We start from the raw sequence: 19385 nt of genomic DNA, 5'->3' as shown, positions 1-19385 counted from the left end.
TATTTGTTTTTTATTTTATTTTATTTTTTTAGAGAAGCCAGAAAAAAAAATCCAGATTTTGATGAGACATCTTCCAATTTTTAAATGTACCTCAATTTTTTTTCAAGCTCTATATAGGTCAAAGAAAATTCATCTGTTTGCAACTCAGCTCTAATCATTAGTGGAATTGGAGATAAAGTAGGATTAGCTTAATCTCATTTCCTTTCCTTTCCTTTTTCTCTTCACTGAGGCTGGTGCCCTCCAAGCCTGCCTGCTGTGTAATCTTTGGGTACTTCGGTTTCTCAATCCAAGAGCACTGACTGGCTATCTCAAACGTTATAACAAGGTAATCGAAAGGGGAAATTGTCCTTCTCATTTTAACAGCTGTGAAAACGCAGGCAAGAAATCACAGCGAGATCCGACACATTGGTTCAAAAGGAGCTAGTGATCAATTCAGAGGAACTGGAAGTTTTTACAAAGTATTTCTTGTTTATTTGTTGTGTTTTGTGTTTCATTCTTAGTTTGATGTTCTCTTCCCCAACAACACCCAACATCGTGCAGAGCAAAGTCAGCTGTTAAGGGATGCACTTAGAGGGCTCCTGAAAGCAATTATCTCAAACTGCTTATTCTGATGTGGCTTTGTTGAACACTAATTAGCAACTAGAGTACTGAGGGTAGCCATCAGTTCTCTCTCATCTATGAAATGTGCTCTCTAACCCAGTTGTACAAACCTTATCCTGTCTGCAGTTGGCACCTTCCCGATTCTTTCTGAAACTGGATTCTAAATCTATTTGTGGGTTTCAGTGATTCCAAAGGAAAAAAAGCAAAGGAATTGTAAGTAAGACCCTCACAGAGAAGATGAGTATTAGGTAACTCAGGGCAGACTACCCCCCAAATATGCCGCTTTGGCATATTGATTATTTTGAATTAAAGTTACTTAAGAAACAGGTGATGGCAGGACACACTGACTTTCCTTTGTCATCGTGAAAGCAGCAAATAACTTGTTCATGTGAAGGGTACCTTCCCTGGATCAGCAGAAAGAGACATAACCTCGTCATGAGAGCTAGGGGATTTTTTAGGAGGAGAAGGTTGTCTAAATAAAACTTGACTCCTTCACTAACTTGCTACCTGAAGCCCAAACTTCTTTGTTTAGTCAGTTCTTCACAGATTTTTTGTTTCTTTATCTAAAAGTTATAAAAGTTGCCTGCTTTGGTCATTTCTTTGAGTCTCATATTTTATGGGCATCTGTAATGCAAAAATAAATTAATTTTCTTCCTGTCACTCTCTCTTATGTCAATATAATCATCAGACCATCCAAAAAACCTAGAAGGGAAGAAAGGAAAAGTTCTACTCTTGTACACCTGCTTCCAAAATATTTTCTCCCAGCATGAATTTGAATATTGGCAGATGTTTGGAGGGGATAAACTATTTCAGACCAAGGAGCATACAGAATAAATTTACCTCAGGAAATGCTGGCAATAGAGAATAGGAGTTCAAAATGGATTTTCTAAAATGCGTGATGAATGAAAATATCTTGTTTTTGTCTTGTGTCTGAATGTTTCCCCATAACTAAAATTGAACACGAAGGAGTTGAAAAAGAAATCTGAACCCTTCTCTGTGGGAGATTTTAAAAATGGATGCCGGCTTTTACTAAGGAAGAATTAAACATACAGTGCAAGGTTTGAATTTTACAAGGCAATGAAATTCAAATCCAAGGAGACTAAGTCATGAAAATGATATCCTCTTCCACGTTTACTAATGCATGGATACCTTGATTATAAATATGGATGAAGATTTTCTCATAAATTATTTTCAGATTATAATGTTTCTGAAGATATTAGAACTAATAATATTTATAAAATACAATAAACATTAGCCTTGCCACAAAGGCAAAATAAAAGAAAAAATAAGATATATACCCATGTAATTCACACAGAAATTATACCGTGGGGAAAAGAGATGTTTGGGATCTCCAAAAACTTCTTAGTGGTTATCGATCACATGCAACAGATAATAGCTTGGGTTGTTGTTGTTGTTGTTGTTGTTGTTGTTGTTTTCATGTTGTCTTTCTTTTTCAAATTATGTTCAGAGGCTGTCGAAACGGGCAATGTTCAGACAAACACAATATCCAGATCATCTGCTGATTTTCTTGGGTTCCTTGTCCAGCAGAATGAGACCTGCTGCCTCTGCTTGTGGAGATCAGTGTCCACACATCTGCACGCATCTCAGTGGATTCCTTATTCTGTTTCCAGTATTCCAAGTGGTTCCCATCATAGTTCACAGTTAAGCTCAGGCTTCTCAACACATGGGTAAATGAGAAGTGATGCGAATTTTCTTCATGGGAATGGGAAAGTCAGAAAACTTGAAGCTTGTTTTCTTTCTGTCCACTTACTATTGCTCTTTTATTCTTTTTTTTTTTTTGAATATTTTATTTATTTATTTGACAGAGAGAGATCACAAGTAGACGGAGAGGCAGGCAGAGAGAGAGAGATAGAGGGAAGCAAGCTCCCTGCTGAGCAGAGAGCCTGATGCGGGACTCGATCCCAGGACCCTGAGATCATGACCTGAGCCAAAGGCAGCGGCTTAGCCCACTGAGCCACCCAGGCGCCCTGCACTTTTATTCTTGAATGTCGGTTTCTGCACCTATGGAGAGGGTTTATTATTCTCTGTTGAGAATAAAGCACTTTCATACACAGCCAAAACCTGCATGGTCTGTGTTTCCCGGAACCTCTGAATCTCCTCAGCCCCTAGTCCTGCCAAGGGACCTGAAAGGGGCAAGTGAGAGCCGGCCCAGCAAGAGCACAAACAAGGCAATAAACAGAGGGAGCCATGTTTGGGGCATTCCTTCTGCTTCGTGCAACCTTCCTTCCAGATTCAGAAACTAACAGCACAGGAAAGCAGTGAGGCCACAGCCTGAGCCTAAAGCAGCCTGACAGCTTCTGCTTGTGTTCTTCTGGATCCCAGGCTTTCCTGTTGGTGGGAGAGTGATCATGTGGAGGAGAACCAGGACACCCAGTTGACAGCTAAAACCAAAGCCCAGACATGGGAGTGAGGCCATCTTGGATCTACCAATTCCAGTGATGCCAGGTCAACATCTACCTGTGTTTCAAGCATCTCAGTTGACCTCCTCTGAACTCCAAGCCCACGTCCCCAAATCACAGAATCATAAGCAATAAAATGGTATTGGCTTAGGCTACTAAGTTGGAAATGATTTGTTATGCTGCAGAGGCTGACACATGAAGCTAATGCTATTCTCCCAAATTACTAAGGACTTTAAAAAATCAAATAGTAAATACAGAAGCCCTTCTAAACTGAGAAGAGGTCTACATTGAAGAGAATTAGTAGTACTATGACTAATTCTTCATATTATACTACATTAAGATGTCAAGAACTTATATATAAAATATAACCCTCCGCGCCTTTGAGGGCAGGGAAGGAGAAGGAAACAGAGAGATGAGGTGCATGTTTTAATAATTATATTAATAACTGTTACTTTTTGACTATGGGCTAAGTGCCAGATACTCTGCTGACCAGTTCACAGTGCCCCAGGGAGGTCTAATACAATGACCCCATTACACAATGAGAAAATGGACTCTGAAGTGAGTGCATCACTGATATTCATGCAACCAATAAACAGATGAGGCAGAATTATCTACATTCGGTGAAGCCAAAGCTCTCTTCAGTGTTGAATGTTGCCAGCGATTTTCTGTAGCTCTTTCACAGGTGCTTAATGACACAGCATCAATTCTGTTGAATCTTTTGAAAAAGGCAACTCAAAGGCCAGATTCAAGACAAGGGGAAATAAACTCCATTTCTTGAAGCAAAGAATGGCACATGGGAGTGTGTACAGGAATGGGTGGAATTATCGGCAGTTATCTTGCCAGACATTCTGCTATGCCTTATTTCACACAGGGGGAAACCAAGGCCAAAAATAGTTAGACCACTTGTCTAATGTCACAGTCAGTATAAAACAGAACTAGAATGAAAATTCAGCTGTAGAAGCCCAAGTTCAAATAACAAAGGGATGATTGTACAAATACTCTGTCGTCAAAGGGAAGAGAACAGTGATCCTGAATAGCCCAGCTAGGGAGGGTATTTAGATATGGAGAGATCTGTTATGTTTTACTGGTCAATGGTGTTGGAAGAGAAGGTGACAGAGTTGTCCATCAACAGTGGGCAGTGTAATTTATAAGATGACAACATGTAGGATTTGGAATAGTATGTCATGACCCCTGACTCCTGGCTTCTGATCAGCACCGCAGGAAGAGAAAACTCCATCACTGCCAGTTTCATGCCAGGAAAGGATTTCATTTAAATCACATATGTTCTGGCTCTCAGGAATGGACAGTAGTATTTTATTGATCTATATTCAGAACAGGAAGTGTTTCCCAAGATTTTACACTGTATTATAACTCTTCCATGTGCTGGAAAGAAAGGACTTAAAAATGTGCTGAGATACAAAGTGATATTAGTTCACAGAATATTAGTTTGGTCATCAAGCAGACATTACTCAAATTATTTATATTACTTTATTTTAAACAGACCGGTTATTCCTACTGAAAAATCAAATGAGCAGAAGACTAAGAGAGTGAGGTCTTCAGCTTGATGGTCAGAAAATTTAAACAGCAGCCAGTTGATATAGGCCAAAGAGATATGGTATCCAAAGAGATTTTGGGTGAGCACCACAAAATAATTGATAAGTCATTTTGTATGCTGCTGCTGGCTACACTGTCACATATGTCAGTATTAGCCAGTGAGGCAGCCCAGGATACCACTGTGGTCACTTCCTGTGGAAGTGTGCTCAGGACACCATGCGGACATAACAGAAAATCTGCCTCTTTCAACTTTAGAAGATTATATTTCCTCTCCTCCCAAATCACTCTTGGTTAAGCAGTTATGCTTTTAAAACAGACATCTGATTAAATTAGGCATGTATGTTCAAAAGAGGTGTGATTGCTTCCTTTGGCTCACAATCCCCTGGTACCAAGCTAGGATACCCAAAGTGTCCTGTATCAATGGATGTGACTAAAGATGGGTAGAGGGTCAGGGATCCTCTCCTCATAAGCCTGGGATGCTGCTCTATCACTAAAATATCTCTGTCTCTGCTGCTCTATCTCTATCTACCAAAATAGCTCATGTAAGGGAAGGTCATGATGTAATATTGGATTAGGGGACATCATCCAATGAACAGGAAAGCTCAGCTGACCTCTACTCAGCATGTGACAGGGGCCATTCTTGTAGTGCTTCTTCCCACTAGGGCATCAAAAATAGAGATGGACATTTTGAGTAGAAAAACTCTCTTCCCTAATTTCTTTGCACACTGAGGGCAAATAAAAGAAAGTCCTCTGCTTCTACCTTTATTCTCGGAACTCTCCCCGTAGAATGCTTCTGTACTCCTAACTTGCGGGAATTTTCCCATACCATGCAATTCTCTAATTCTTTACAGACATCATCTGGTTCCTACTATTCAATTCTGACACTATCCATCTGAAGTGAGGGTCAGATCCCACAGGTTAAGGCTGAGGGCTCAGTTCTACAAGACTGCCCTTCCCTTGCATACTTCGACACAGGTCTCAAGGGGTGGGTCCTCAGGTTACTCCCAACTTCCATCTGACTTGGCTGCAAATCAGGAGGTTCCACAATCTCCTCCTTGGTTTCATTAATTTGCCAGAGTGGCTCCCAGAACTCAGGAAAACAGTTTACTGACAAGATTACGGGTTTATTATAAAAATATACAGTCAGATGGAAGAGATGCATACAGAAAGGTATGCGGGAAAGGATGTGGGGCTTCATAGCCTCCAATTTTGCCACCCTCCCAACACCTCTTCATCTTCACCAACCAGGAATTGCCAAACCCCATTGAGTAGAATTTTTGTGTATGATTCATTACAAAGGCCTGAAGGTCTAGAGTATAGGGTTGGGGGTATAGGGGTGGTATGTGTGTGGAGGGGGTTGAAAGGTCAACCCTCTAATTATTTGGTTGGTTAACCTGATAACCAGTTCACATCTTGAGGTTGACCAGGAGCTCCAACCACCAGTCATCTCATTCATATATAATAAGACTTTTATCACTTTGAAAATCCCAAGGGTCTTAGAAGTTACATGCTGAGAAAGGTGGGGTGCAGAGAGCAAATACATATTTCTTAGCAATCCTTTCAGTAGTCCATCAGTTCTAAAGCTGCTCCATCAAAAGCTGGGGCTTACCTCTGCTTGGGTGAGTTACTCCTTGGATTTCTCCTTAAATAGGTGTACTTGCTCAACTGCCTTTTCTTTTTGAAATAGACTGATAACTAAAGCTTTCCTCAACTTTGACAATTTTCCACAAACATCGGCAGTGTCTTTTAATGCTTCATGCTAAAAGCACTATTCTAAAATCTTGATTTTCAGCTATGTAGTTCTCACTTCCTATTTTTGTTCCCAAGGTCAAGAATTTTGTAAATATTCTTGAAAGAACCCATACACACACTTCAAACGAACTGCACTCAGAAGCACGTCCCTGAGGCTTTGAGATCAGGGCCAGGTGCAGTGTGCGGGTAGCCAGTCTCAGACTAGGATGGGGCATCGATGGCTCAGGTTGTCATGTAATGAGGTTTTATTTATTTATTTTTAAGATTTTATTTATTTATTTGACAGAAAGAGAGAGAGAGAGAGATCACAAGTAGGCAGAGAGGCAGGCAGAGAGTGGGGGGGAAGCAGGCTCCCCGCTGAGCAGAGAGCCCAATGTGGGGCTTGGTCCCAGGACCCTGAGATCATGACCTGAGCTGAAGGCAGAGGCTTAACGCACTGAGCCACCCAGGCGCCCCAGAATGTAATGAGGTTTTAGAAGGGGGTTCAGAAGGCAGCTTCCTCAGGGAGGAAACAAATCCTTGCAATGGAGCTCCCTTTTACTGAACATTTTCTATGAACCATTTAGCTACGCACTTTGCGTACATAATTTTAGTTCATCCCCACAACTTCAGAGGATGGTGCGATCCCCATTTAACAGAAGAAGAAATGGAGGCTTACAGAGTCTTGGTAACTACTGTCTGTAAAAAAGCTAGCAAATGGAGGAACCGTGATTTAAACCCAGTCACGTCTCATTCCAGACCATTCAACTGCATCATAAATAAACAAACAAAAAAAACCCAAACAAACAACCCTGAAAACAAATGGGAATTTGGTGACAGATAAAAGTGAAAGCTTGAAGAGGAGGATAGGACGGAAAGCCCCTAATAATCCCCTAGCACAGTTCTTGTAGCAGTTTTTAAAGTGTTTCTGTAGCTGGGACTGGGACAGGAGGCTTAAAGGATGCAATGTGGGGCTTAACAAACCTCAATGGAACCCACTAGGACAAAGCAATACTTTCTACCAGAAAAACCCAGGAAAGAGCACAGGAGATGCCTGGACAGCTTCTTCTTATGAGTTCTAGATGTTCTCCATTGGCCTTTGAGCCATGCCACAAATAATCTTTGCTTTCAACCCCCAGTCTTTGTTAACTGTGAAAAGAATTCAATATATACTCAAATCCCCGAAATCCACTTTAGCAACAACCAAAAAAAAAAAAAGGGGGGGGGGGTTCTTATACCATGATACATTTTTTATTTATGTAAATAAAATTTCACAAGATGTACACAAATGATGAAACTAGAAATCATTGTTCTACTCTTGAAGAAGAGACATTTCACACAATAATCTAGAAAAATAATATTAATTCAGTACTTCCATGGGAGAGACACCATGCTATGTGCTTCTATGTCATGCATTCCTTTTTGTGACCCCCTGAAATGGCTACTAGGCCTAAGAAGCTGAAGCTTAGTGACAGAGCCCAATCTGATTTTGTCACAAACTCCAAGGGCTTGCTGGCTGGGGTGCATCTGCCAATCGACCACCCCAAGTCTTCTGGTTTAGGCAAGTGGTTTTTATTACTTGTAGTAAGTAAGGACACAGGAAGTGAGTTGTGTTTGTTTTTTTTTTTGTTTGTTTGTTTGTTTTTAAGATTTTACTTACTTATTTGACAGAGAGAGAGATCACAAGTAGGCAGAGAGCTAGGCAGAGAGAGAGAGAGGGGAAGCAGGCTCCCTGCTGAGCAGAGAGCCCGATGCAGAGCTCGATCCCAGGACCCGAGATCATGACCTGAGCAGAAGGCAGAGGCTTAACCCACTGAACCACGCAGGTGCCCCAGGAAGCGAGTTCTTAAAGAACTGTTTCCTCTAACACAAATGACAGGGCCCCTTTACGTTGCCAGCCAGAAACCTTTTGGTCAATTATTCTTACAATTGGAAGCAGTCACAGGAACTGAGCACAACTTTGTAATCGTTCAAGCAGGACTTAAAAGGCATTTGTTTAACAGTGCGATTTCCCAGGAAATTTCTGATTTTCTTTGTTCCTGGACATCTCCTCCCTTGAGTAACTTCGGTGGGCTTCCCGGGAACAGGGCACTTCTCAAGGATGGATGAAGTTGAAAAACAAACAAGCTGCAAGCAATTTGTTTTAATTTCTCGTTGTGGTCTCTGAGGACCTTGTTCCTAACTCACCGTTCCAATAGCCATCTTTGTATTAGCAATTAAGTTATGTTCCTAGAAATAATGTGTGTTCTCTTTAATCTTAGAATTGTTCTTTACATCTTGCTATCTATGTCTATATTAATGGCTTTCAGTTATAAGGCTTATGGGGTAGAAATACAAGTTACTCACCATCAAAGCATATCTTGTGTGGGGACAAAGGGCAGGCTACTCCAGAATGTGTCACTTTGGCATATTGGCTACTTTTAAAAAGTTATTAAGAGACAGCCTGTGTGAGAAGGACACTTAGAGCCTCCTCTAAAAGTAAGGAATAACCCCCTCCACGTGAAAGGTGCCCCCCAACCCCGTACCAGGAGGTAAAGAAACATCCTTGTCACCTCAAATAGGAAATTTAGAACCAAAAAGCCTATATTAACAACGCTTGTCACTTTTTGTGATAAGCCCAAATTCCTGACTAATTAAAACTCCCAAACACAAGTTTTCTTTGTATTGTGAATTGTGCACAACTTTATTGTCTCTTTGTCTGAAAAGTATAAAAATTGCCTACCTTGCTCTATTCTTTAGGTCTCAGTTTCGATCTTGGGCCTCCTTGCACACATAGTAATAAAACTTTTCTTTCCCCCCTCCTGTTTATAACTCAGGTAAATTTAATTCTTAGTCCAGTTAAATGAACTTGAAGGATAGAGGAAGAATTTTTCTTTCCCTTCACCTGGGTATTTGTCCCTTAGTGCATTTCCTTCCATACCAGTACTCAGCAAACTTCATGTGCATGCAAATCACCTGGTTATTTGGTTAAAATGCAGATTCTGACTTAGCAGATCTGGGGTACAACCCAAGAGTCTGCATCTCTAACCAGATCCTTTGTGGCTGTTTTGGGGTCATGTTGTGTGTATCAGGGATTTTGGATTTTGCTTCCCAGATTCACACCAGCAGTGCTGAATACATTCTAGGTGTCCCTGAGGACATCCCAACCTTAGGTTGTTGGGGTTGGTGGGGGGGTCCCTGGGTGTTGCATCTCAAACCTCATCAAGACATGGGAGTTGGGGCTGAGCACTGTCTGAGGGTATCTGTTCCCAGCTGAGGAAGGGGTAGATTGAACTCTCCCCTCTCTCCAGTGGCAGCCACAGATTTGAACCACTGTGCCACTAGGAGCTCACATTAGTATGTTTACATCAATCCTTGGCCCTGGGGGTTATTTATGTTCTTGTGAGCTGGTGATTAAGTGCTATTGTAAGATTAAGAGTTCACAGCTGCATAGTTAGTATTGGTAAATAAAAGATTCCTTATTATTATTTTTAGTTTTTCCTGGAGGCCAAATGGAGACCAGGTGCTTTACCTTAATGTGAGTGACAGCATGCCTTCTGCTCAGTGAATACTCAGCCAGGAATGACTGGTGGCTTGCTTCACTTATACAACTGATGGGCTTTGTAAATTATCTTCACGCTGAATTTGTGTAATGTAAGTATAAGTTTCCCAATGACTTTCACTATGATTTCAGATTGAGTTTATATTGTTTTACATTACTGAGGGATGACACTAGGCTTATTTTTTTGTCTTTTTCAATAATTGATTGCATAACCTGGAGCAAAATGTCACCTTCCTTGAGAAAGTATGTACTCAAGAGGATTAGCAACAGAGTATTGCATACAAACAAGGACACACAAACCACACACAGCACACCAAGCTCTAGGAGAGTTCCCTTACCTGCCGAACGGCAGATCCCTTCCACCTTTATGAATCTGTGATATAATAATTCTCGAGCAATGCTTCTCATACGTGCTTGTACATAATTTACTTGGGAGTCCTGTTATGCAGATCCTGATCTAGTAGGTCTGGGTTAAGACCCCTGATTCTGCATTTCTAACACGCTCCCAGCTGATGACAATGATGTTGGCACAAGAACCAAAGCACTACCAAACAATTGAATGCTCCTTCTCCCATCAAGAAACTAATGATTTCTTTATATAAGCAGGGAAATATACACTTAGGAGAATTCTTATTTTAAAAAATTCCAATGAGCCTTTAAACATTTTTAAAAAAATCTTACCATAAAACATTTATCTACTTTTAAAAATATATCCATTTTACCACTACCCACTTATTAGAATGGCTAATTTTTTTTTTTAAATTAAAAACTGACAACTCCAATTGCTGGGAAGGTTGTGGAGGAAGAGGACCTCTCATTTATTGCTGGTGGGAATGCAAGATGGTATAAACAATTCGGAAGACAGTTTGGCAGTTTCTAACAATGCTAAACATAGTCTTATTGTTTGACCTAGCAACCACACTCCCAATAATTTGGTAATTTGAAAACTCATATACATATACAATGTGCATGCAATGTTTATAGCAACTTTAGTTATAGTTACTGGAACCTGGAGGCAACCAATATGTTCTCCGATATATCACTCTATAAACAAACGGTGGTATATCCTTACAATGGAAAACTATTCAGCAATACAAAGAAATGATTTATCAAAGCCACACATGACATAGGAAATGTTAAATGTGTGTTACTAAGTTAACGAAACCAGTTTGAAAAAAAGTGGAATACTATAGTGTTACAATGGTATGACATTCTAGATAGGTACAACTCTAAATGAGGTAAACAGATTAGTAATTGCCAGGATATTGGATGGGAAAAGAATTGAATATGTGAAGCACAGGGGACTATTTTTAGGTAAGTAAAACTATTTTTTATCATATCATGTCACTGTAGATACATGACTATGCATTTGCCAATATCCATAGAAGTTTATGGCATAAAGAGTGAACATTGATGTATGAAATTAAAGGTGATTATTTAGGGGGTTGGAGACCCAAGTATGGAATGCAGAATTTTTACAAAAGAATCTGTATAAAGAGAGTAAGAGGGGAAAAAAAAAAACCAAAAACCAAAAAACAAAAAACCTAAGTCACCCTGGAAATGAGTAGAGACTGTTAAGATTAAAGGCAAAGTTGACTGTTTATAAACAATGTCCTCGAGTTGATGAAGTTGTTTACCATGGCTATACAGGCTAAAAACTATGAAACCACTGGAACTTGACTAAATAAAGTAATGGCCAATGGTAGAAGCCAGGTTTCTGACTATTAAAGTGGCAATTTACAAAGAAGCAAAATGATGCAAGTAAAAGTGAATTAGAGTTGGAGGCATTAGTAAGAACTCATGCTTAACTTAATACAGATGGAGATGCTTCCATACAGAAATCCTTATAAAGATGTGTATATGTGTAAGTTAGTATACACACATATATTTCCTTGCTCTGTCAGCTAAGAAGACCTGAAACAGTAAGACCCCAGTAGCAACAAGGACACCCAGCACCCACATGGTATTTCTACTACCACTCACCAATGAAGGGAATCAGGGTTCCGTGGAAAATGGCTGACTCTAGGACTGAGGCAGGAAATACGCAACATTGCCTAGAGAATCTTGTAGTGCCAGCAAACAAGGAAGTGCTAAAACAAACAACAGCAACAATAACAACAACAACAAACCTCCAACTATAGAGGTATGTCAAAGGGTTATAGGAGCCACCAAAAGAGGTCTCGATTGCCAAATAGTGGAAAATTTGAGCAAGAAAGTGAAGTTGTATTTGATTATAATGTGCAGTATAAAATAAATATCCATGATTTCATTAAACTTGCAAGAGCAAATAAGGTCATCATAGGGCTAACTTTGAGAGACAATTTGACCTTTTACTGAACTCTTGTCTTTACAATCTCTCTTAAGTAGATACCGGTCCTCCAGCCACTGGTGCCTTTTGAACATAGGCTCTGCTAATCTGTTAGACAATCACTCTAGAAGCTGGCTAAGCCAACAGCACTAAACTTCCTGGATATGTGACTTAATTATGTGACAGTATCTAGTTCAGTGGATCCTTGCTGGTAAATGTTACCATCAGTCTTGGGCAGGTGTTCTCATAAAAACACAGGCTTACAGGATATTATGGCTCATCCTTTGTAAGAAAGGGTGCATGATTATGTAAGACTGATATGCATGATTGTCCCCTAGCTCCCTATAACCCTTCCTTGCTTCTGTCTAGAAATGCTAATGCTTAAATGAGAAATTTAAACCAAACAAATGAAACTATTTGAGGGAGACCATCCTTTTTCTTTATGGGGGTATGATGAGATCTCCTTAATGTAATAGTTCAAGGAATCAGAAGTAGTAAATCAGAGGCTTTCATCACCCCTGAGATACTTTTTTTTTTTTTTTAACTCCCCATGAATCTCAAGCTAATTTACAAGCTTTGATTGGTTCTGACTTTAAATGAAGCTCAGGTAGGTTATGTGAACAGTCTCACTGGTCCAATTTCTTTCCATTACAAGCAGGCTACATCCTTCCTATTTAGAAAATGTGTTGATGATGTTTTGTTACTAATGACTGGCCTGTCTGTCTCTGAGGACGACAAAGGCTTTTAAAGGGGGTGATAATTGTTAGACTGTGCCAGTGCTTCTTGTGATCTTGTGATCCTTGTTGTGCATAGCAGTTACCTAATACCCTCAAGGTCCCTAGAGAATTAAACTAAAGCCTTCCGGTGCCATCTGGTGTATAATATTTTTAAAAGGAAGAAATGAACAAAACCTCTGGTATGAAGCGGCAATGCAATTATAGTTTAACTTAAGGAAGGAAGAAATAGGAGTGATAATTTAATCAAGAACAAATATGTAACAAATGTCTTTGTATACAAAATTCTGTCAGTGAGAAGGACGTGTGGTCCTAGAAAAATATAGGCTCTGACCTCAGTGAACTCACAATCTAGTGGGAAAAAACAGATGCACAAAAGCAAACTGAAACACAGAAAGGATGTTTGGGTGAAAGGGACAAGGGAGAAAGCTAACAAGAAAGTACTGATTCGTTGGGAATAAAAGATGGGACAGAGAAAGTATTGCCAAGGAGGTAACACTAAGTTTGATCCCAAAAGATGAGCAGAATTTCCTGAACAAAAAAGACTAGGGAAAGATATTCTAGGCATATAGAAAAGAAAAATCAAAGATTTGGCACTGAAAATATGCTTATATGTTGGGGGAATGTTGGATAATACCACAGCGCAAGCATAGTTCTAGCCAAAGTATGGTCCATGGACCAAAAACATCAGCATCGATATCTGTAAACTTAGTAGAAATGCTAGTTATCAGACCCTAACCCAGACTACCTGGATTTGAATCTCTGGAAGTAGCACCTTGCCATCTGGGTTCCTCCCCCAGAATTCCGAGAGATTTTGACATAGGTTTGAGAGGTACTGGACTAGAACACTAACTGATTTTGGAGACCAGCTATAAGAAAGAAAAACAAGAAATATTGTAGGTGGGTCATATCTTGATGAGTCATTGTCCTTAATTAAGCATAATTAAAGCAACTAAAAATATAATGAATGGAATAAATGAGAGGTTTTATTAAAAAAAAAAAACCTAGGTTATCCCCCAAATAAACATAATCCTGGGTTATGAACATCACAGTGAGGCTCTAAGAACCAAGAGCAAACTAGATATGTCCACTTCCAAAGACTAGATCAGAGCAAGCCCAAATTAAATGTAAAGAGAGAGGGAAATTGTAGAGGACTAAAAGTCCACCATGAAAAATTATGTGAAAGAGATATGAATTGAAATAAAAACAGAATTCACTCAGATTATGCTGAGTGAAATAAGTCAAGCAGAGAGAGTCAAGTATCATATGGTTTCACTTATTTGTGGAGCATAACAAATAACATGGAGGACAAGGGGAGATGAAGAGGAGAAGGGAGTTGAGGGAAATTGGAAGGGGAGGTAAGCCATGAGAGACTATGGACTCTGAAGGGGTGGGGGGTAGAAGGTTGGGGGAACCAGGTGGTGGGTATTATAGAGGGCACAGATTGCATGGAGCACTGGGTGTGGTGCAAAAACAATGAATACTATTACACTGAAAAGAAAAAAAAACAAAACAAAAAAAAAAACAAAAAAACAGAATTCACCTTTCCTTGCCAGATTCTCTCAAGTACTTTTTTCATTTGATACATGTTGAACACCTACTATGTGCTAAGTGTTTGTCACACACTGAAGACATAACCCAAGTGAGACTTGTCTCTGTTTCAAGAAGATTAGAATTTATTGCATAATGGTTGTTGCAATTTATGTAGCCTCTACAAAGTGTTAACCTCCATGTAACATTAGAGATTATCTTAATTTTGAAGAAATAATAAGTAATATATACAAGTCTATCTGATAATAAAGCTCACATTCCTTTTTTTTTTAAGATAATTTTTTAAAAATTTATTTCAGAGAGTGAGGGCATATGCATGACACGCACACACAGAGGGAAGGGCAGAGAAAGTCTAAAGCAGACCCAGTACTGAATATGGAGCCCATGTAGGGCTCAGTCTCACAACCTTGAGATCACGACCTGAGCAGAAACCAAGATTCTGAGGCTTAACCAACTGAACCACTCAGGTACCCCTCACATTTCTTTTCTAATACTGTATTATATTTTTGCATAAAGTTGGAGGAAACTCATTAGTATTAATAATGATACTGCTAATATATCTCCAGACTGAATGGATCCTCATCATTGTATTATAAATAGGCCAAGGCCTTTGATGATGAATGTGCCATGTAAGTTCTACAAGACTTTCAACCTCATCTTTGCCTCTTCTGGATTTGACTTTTTTATTTCCTATTCTTATTTGGGTAGTTCAGTTGACCTGTACTATTTTTGGTTTTGCTGATTCTTGCATTACTCCCATAGTCATGGGTATTGTACTGTGTTCCTCTCTAAAGCCTTATTTTGGCATCTTAGATTCCCAGCCCCCTGCTCCTAGCCCCTTTCACCTCCCCCCCGATCAATGTGAATTTTAGACTTTAGGTGGCCAAGTTTGAAAAATCAGACTAGAGACCACTGGCAATCAAACAAATTTAAAGTATCCAGGCAGTTAATACCACCATATTGAAAAAAAATTACTGGAGAATATGTGGCAAACCTCCTATTTGTCAGAATGAGGCCAGTCTTGATTAGGTTCATTGCATTGCAGTGGGACACACTAAGAAAAGGCTTGGGTCTAGACTCATCCACTGACATGGGACAAGTACTGGGGAGAAAGCCCAGCCTCAGAATATGAGAGGCAGCCCTGCTGAGTGGCAGGATGGAGCAACAAAGGAGACAGGAGTACATGGCAGGTGATGGTTCCAGTAGGGATAGGGAGATTAACATGCAGTATTTGGATATCCCCAAGGGAAGTAAGAATTCTGGGCATTTCACATGGTGTCAGGGTCTATGTATAGTTGATCAAAATTAATGAATCTGCTCCTCAATGAACAAAATATGGAATAACTTCGAAAGTACAGAATAGCTGTGATGGCAGTGCCTGGCACAAAGTGGAGAAACTCTAGGGGAGCATAAAATCAGAACACATGTCTGGAAGTAAGTGTTGGATATCACAAAGTGGACCTGGGCCAGTTTCTAGGTAGAAAGGCCATGAGCTAATATATGGAGATAATCTGAACATTTGATGGGAATATTTGGCTGAAGAAGTTGAAGATATGCCCACTGTTAGAGTCTCAAAGGTAGCTGGCCTTTCTACCTTGTGCAATCATTTTTAATCAGCCCTGTTTCCCAGAGTGAGCCTGAGGTGCCATAGAGACAGAGCAACTGGGGCTGGTTAGTAATGGTGCAAGAAGAGGGCAACTTACCTGCCTCTAAATCTGACATATTTATTTATTCAGAAATATGTATCAGTGTGTGTGTTATAAACATATATGTTTATTTGGAAAAAGACATTATTTTAATATGCTTAAATTGACTTTTTTTTTTTTTTTCTAGTTCCCTATCTGTGTTAAGTGCTAGTCATGTGGTTATGGCCATTTTCCTGGTCTAAGACTCTTCTGAGCGAACGTTTGAAGGGAATATTTGGCAAGTGCAACCCAGACTACATTTCAGGAATGACCTGGGATTGATGGGGGGATGAAGTGTTCTTGCATCTCTCCATGCAGCCAGCTGAACGAGGCTGAGAAGGTGGCTCCAATTAATACCACATGGAGCAGAAAAACCACCCAGCTGGGACCTGTCTGAAATTCCACACAATTACAAGAAATAGTAAATTGTTGTTGTGAGCCCCTAAGCTGTGGACTGATTTGCCAAATGGTCCCCACTCTGCCCCATGAGTTTCAGTCAGAATACAATCTTGTTTGGGGCCAGAACAAGGAGCAACCCTGTGTTGCTGGGGAAAAGAGTTCCAGGAAGGGTGAGTACAAATCTCAGAGGCAGAACAAGGTTTGAAGTGTTCGCAGAACTGGAAGCAGGCCAGTGAGACTTGAGCACAATGAGTGGTAAGAAGGTTGAAGTGAAGTGGGAGTAGGAAGCAGGAGGTGGATCTCAGAGGGCCTTGTAGACCATGATAAAGGGTTTGGAGTTTACTGTGTAAGCAGTCGGAAGTCTTTGGAGTGTGTGTTAAACTGGTTTATTTTCAGAAGATCTTTCTGGCTACTTTGTGGTGAATGAGTAGTATTGGGGCAGGCATCATGGTTGACAGAGCCCTCAGGAACCACTGACATGGACTAGGTAAGATGTGGTGGTTAGTCGCCCTAAGATGTCAGTTGTCACCTTGGAGAGAGGAGAACAGATTAGAGATGTATTTTGAAGGTAAAGTGGTGGGAAGTTCAAAGAGATAGGGAAAAAAAGGAGGGGATTAAGAATAACTGCCGGATTTGTGGTTTGAAATACCAGGAAGTGCAATTTGATAAATGAAGCAAACCACAGTGGAAGGAGCCTTGGGTGAGGGCTCTAGGAAGTTATCAAGAGCTCTGGTTTTAGTTAATAAATTTGAAATAAGTATTAAAAAACCTGGTAGACTATCAAGTAAGTGGTGGAGGGAAAGATTTGGGCTGGATTCATGGAACTGGATAACTGCTCAGGTGGGGAGAGTGAGATAGGGTGGGAGAGGGCGCTAGGCTGAGCCCTGAGACAAGGTGATTCAAAAAGATTGAGGTGGCAGAGAAGAGCTGGCATAGAATAGTGGGAAGGGAGAGCTTCTGAGGGAGAGGAAAATTAGGAAGTATTCCAAGGAATTCGTCAGAAGGAAGAATGAACTGTGTTGGGGGCTACTGAGAATCAGATAAGAAGATGGCGAAGACATTTATTTGATTTGGCAACATGGAGGATGTTGATAGTATTGACCAGAACCATTTCCTTAGACAGAGGGGGCAGCCATCAGGTTTTACTTAATTGAAGAATGAAGAACTGTAAGGAGCAGCAAGTATGAAGATGTCCTTCCAAAAATTGTGGTATGAAAAGAGAGAAAGAGAATGACACCTACAGAGAAAGGTGGAGTAAAGGGAAGGGTGTTGTGGTTGCTTCTGGTTTTACATGTTTATTTGTTTATCAAAGTAGTATATATTCTTATTTTGAAAAATTTAATTCTATTAGTAAACTTAAATTTTAAAAAAAGCCAGTAGTGTCCCAATCCTACTCAAGAGGAAATCACTTTTAACTCTTTCTCCTGTTGTACCCTTCAATTTCTAAATAATACATATTGAAACAATTTCTCTTGACTTAGTGCTATAAGAGATATGTACTTTTTATTTTCCTTGACATATGCTAGAGCAACTTTTTTCTGTAAAGTACCATATATTTTAGGTTGTGGAGGTCATTTGGTCTCAACTGGAAGTATTCGACTCTCCTCTTACAGCATGAAAGCGACTACAGAAAATACATAAATGAATGAGCATAGCCAAGATTCAATAAAACTTTATTTACCAAAACAGTTGGTGGGTCAGATTCAATTAATGGGCTAGAGTTTGCCAGCTCCTCTTTAGAGCATGATTGTGTACTTATGGGACTGGCAGGAGGGAGGAGGAAACCGAAGATGTAGATCCTAGCTATAGGTATTGAAATATAGAGGAAAGGTACCACTTCATACTATGTCAGAGCTCTTTTCAATCTGCTGATAGCCTTGCATCTTCAACACTGTGGCAGGAGAACAGGAGATCTCTGGTTTGCTTAAGATGAACACAAAGTTAATACAAACACTTCCTGCTCCACTGTGCATGGGGCTTAGTAACATACAGTTTTTTGTAGAACTGATTTCTCCATTTGGTGAATCCAGCAGGTGAGCTCAGTTGTATATATGCCTCTATTTGAAGACCTTGCCCATCTCTCACCCAAGCTCAGAAATTAGAGTCTATCAGCATACTTAATTAATATCTGTAAAGCCAAAAGGACACAGGAAGTCTCTAAATTGCCTCAGGAAATCCTGATTGAATGAAAGTTATAAACCAGGCCTCCTATGCCCCCACCTATGAGCTATGACTATTTCCTAGAAATGGCTGTGGTTTCCCATGTCTTTTAATACCCAGTGGTTCAAGGATTGGTACTGACCTTGACAAAATGAATAAGCTGTAAACAGCTCTAAAAATAGACACTGTTAAGTTATCCATAGTTCTCTGAATGTGGTACTTCTGGTGGACTTTCTTGTTCCTTTTGCTATGACATGGCAGAGATATGATGGGAACTCTACTACCTAAACACTAGTGGTGACAGATTAAGCAGTGACATTGATGGTTCATTTAGTACCAACTGATGCTGTCCAAAATGTCCACTTTCTAAGCACTGGGGACATTTGGTCTGTTAGGCAATATATTTTATGGTTTCATTTACAGAACTTACAAATATGCTTATTTAAATGATTCAGGCTTAGCCAAAGAAAACATGTTTACTTTCCAAATAAAATGCACTTTTCTGATTCTCTAAAAATCAAGTAGTAGTTTAAAAAAAAAAAAAAACAGAGAACTTGTTTTATTTACTTGAGATATTGTACTGTCAAACATAGAGCATCAGCTCTCATGCTGATTCCTTGATGATATTTTGTGTCTTGAGATGGTGTGTGTGTGTTGTGTGTGTGTGTGTGTGTGTGTGTGTGTGTAAAGTTGAAAATGAAG

At 39.9% G+C, this 19385-nt stretch overlaps 1 long non-coding RNA gene across 1 annotated transcript; it reads left to right on the top strand.

Annotated features, from left to right (window-relative positions):
• The first annotated feature begins 231 nt into the window (after nucleotides 1–231).
• On the top strand, nucleotides 232–19175 carry LOC116580485. The gene is made up of 3 exons (XR_004281675.1): nucleotides 232–458; nucleotides 9780–9938; nucleotides 16273–19175. It is a non-coding gene; the product is annotated as an uncharacterized LOC116580485 (long non-coding RNA).
• The last annotated feature ends 210 nt before the right edge of the window (nucleotides 19176–19385 follow it).

This window comes from Mustela erminea, chromosome 1 (assembly GCF_009829155.1).
Source record: "Mustela erminea isolate mMusErm1 chromosome 1, mMusErm1.Pri, whole genome shotgun sequence".
In the NCBI taxonomy this organism is placed as follows: Eukaryota; Metazoa; Chordata; class Mammalia; order Carnivora; family Mustelidae; genus Mustela; species Mustela erminea.
This window is presented reverse-complemented; position numbering and strand designations above follow the sequence as displayed.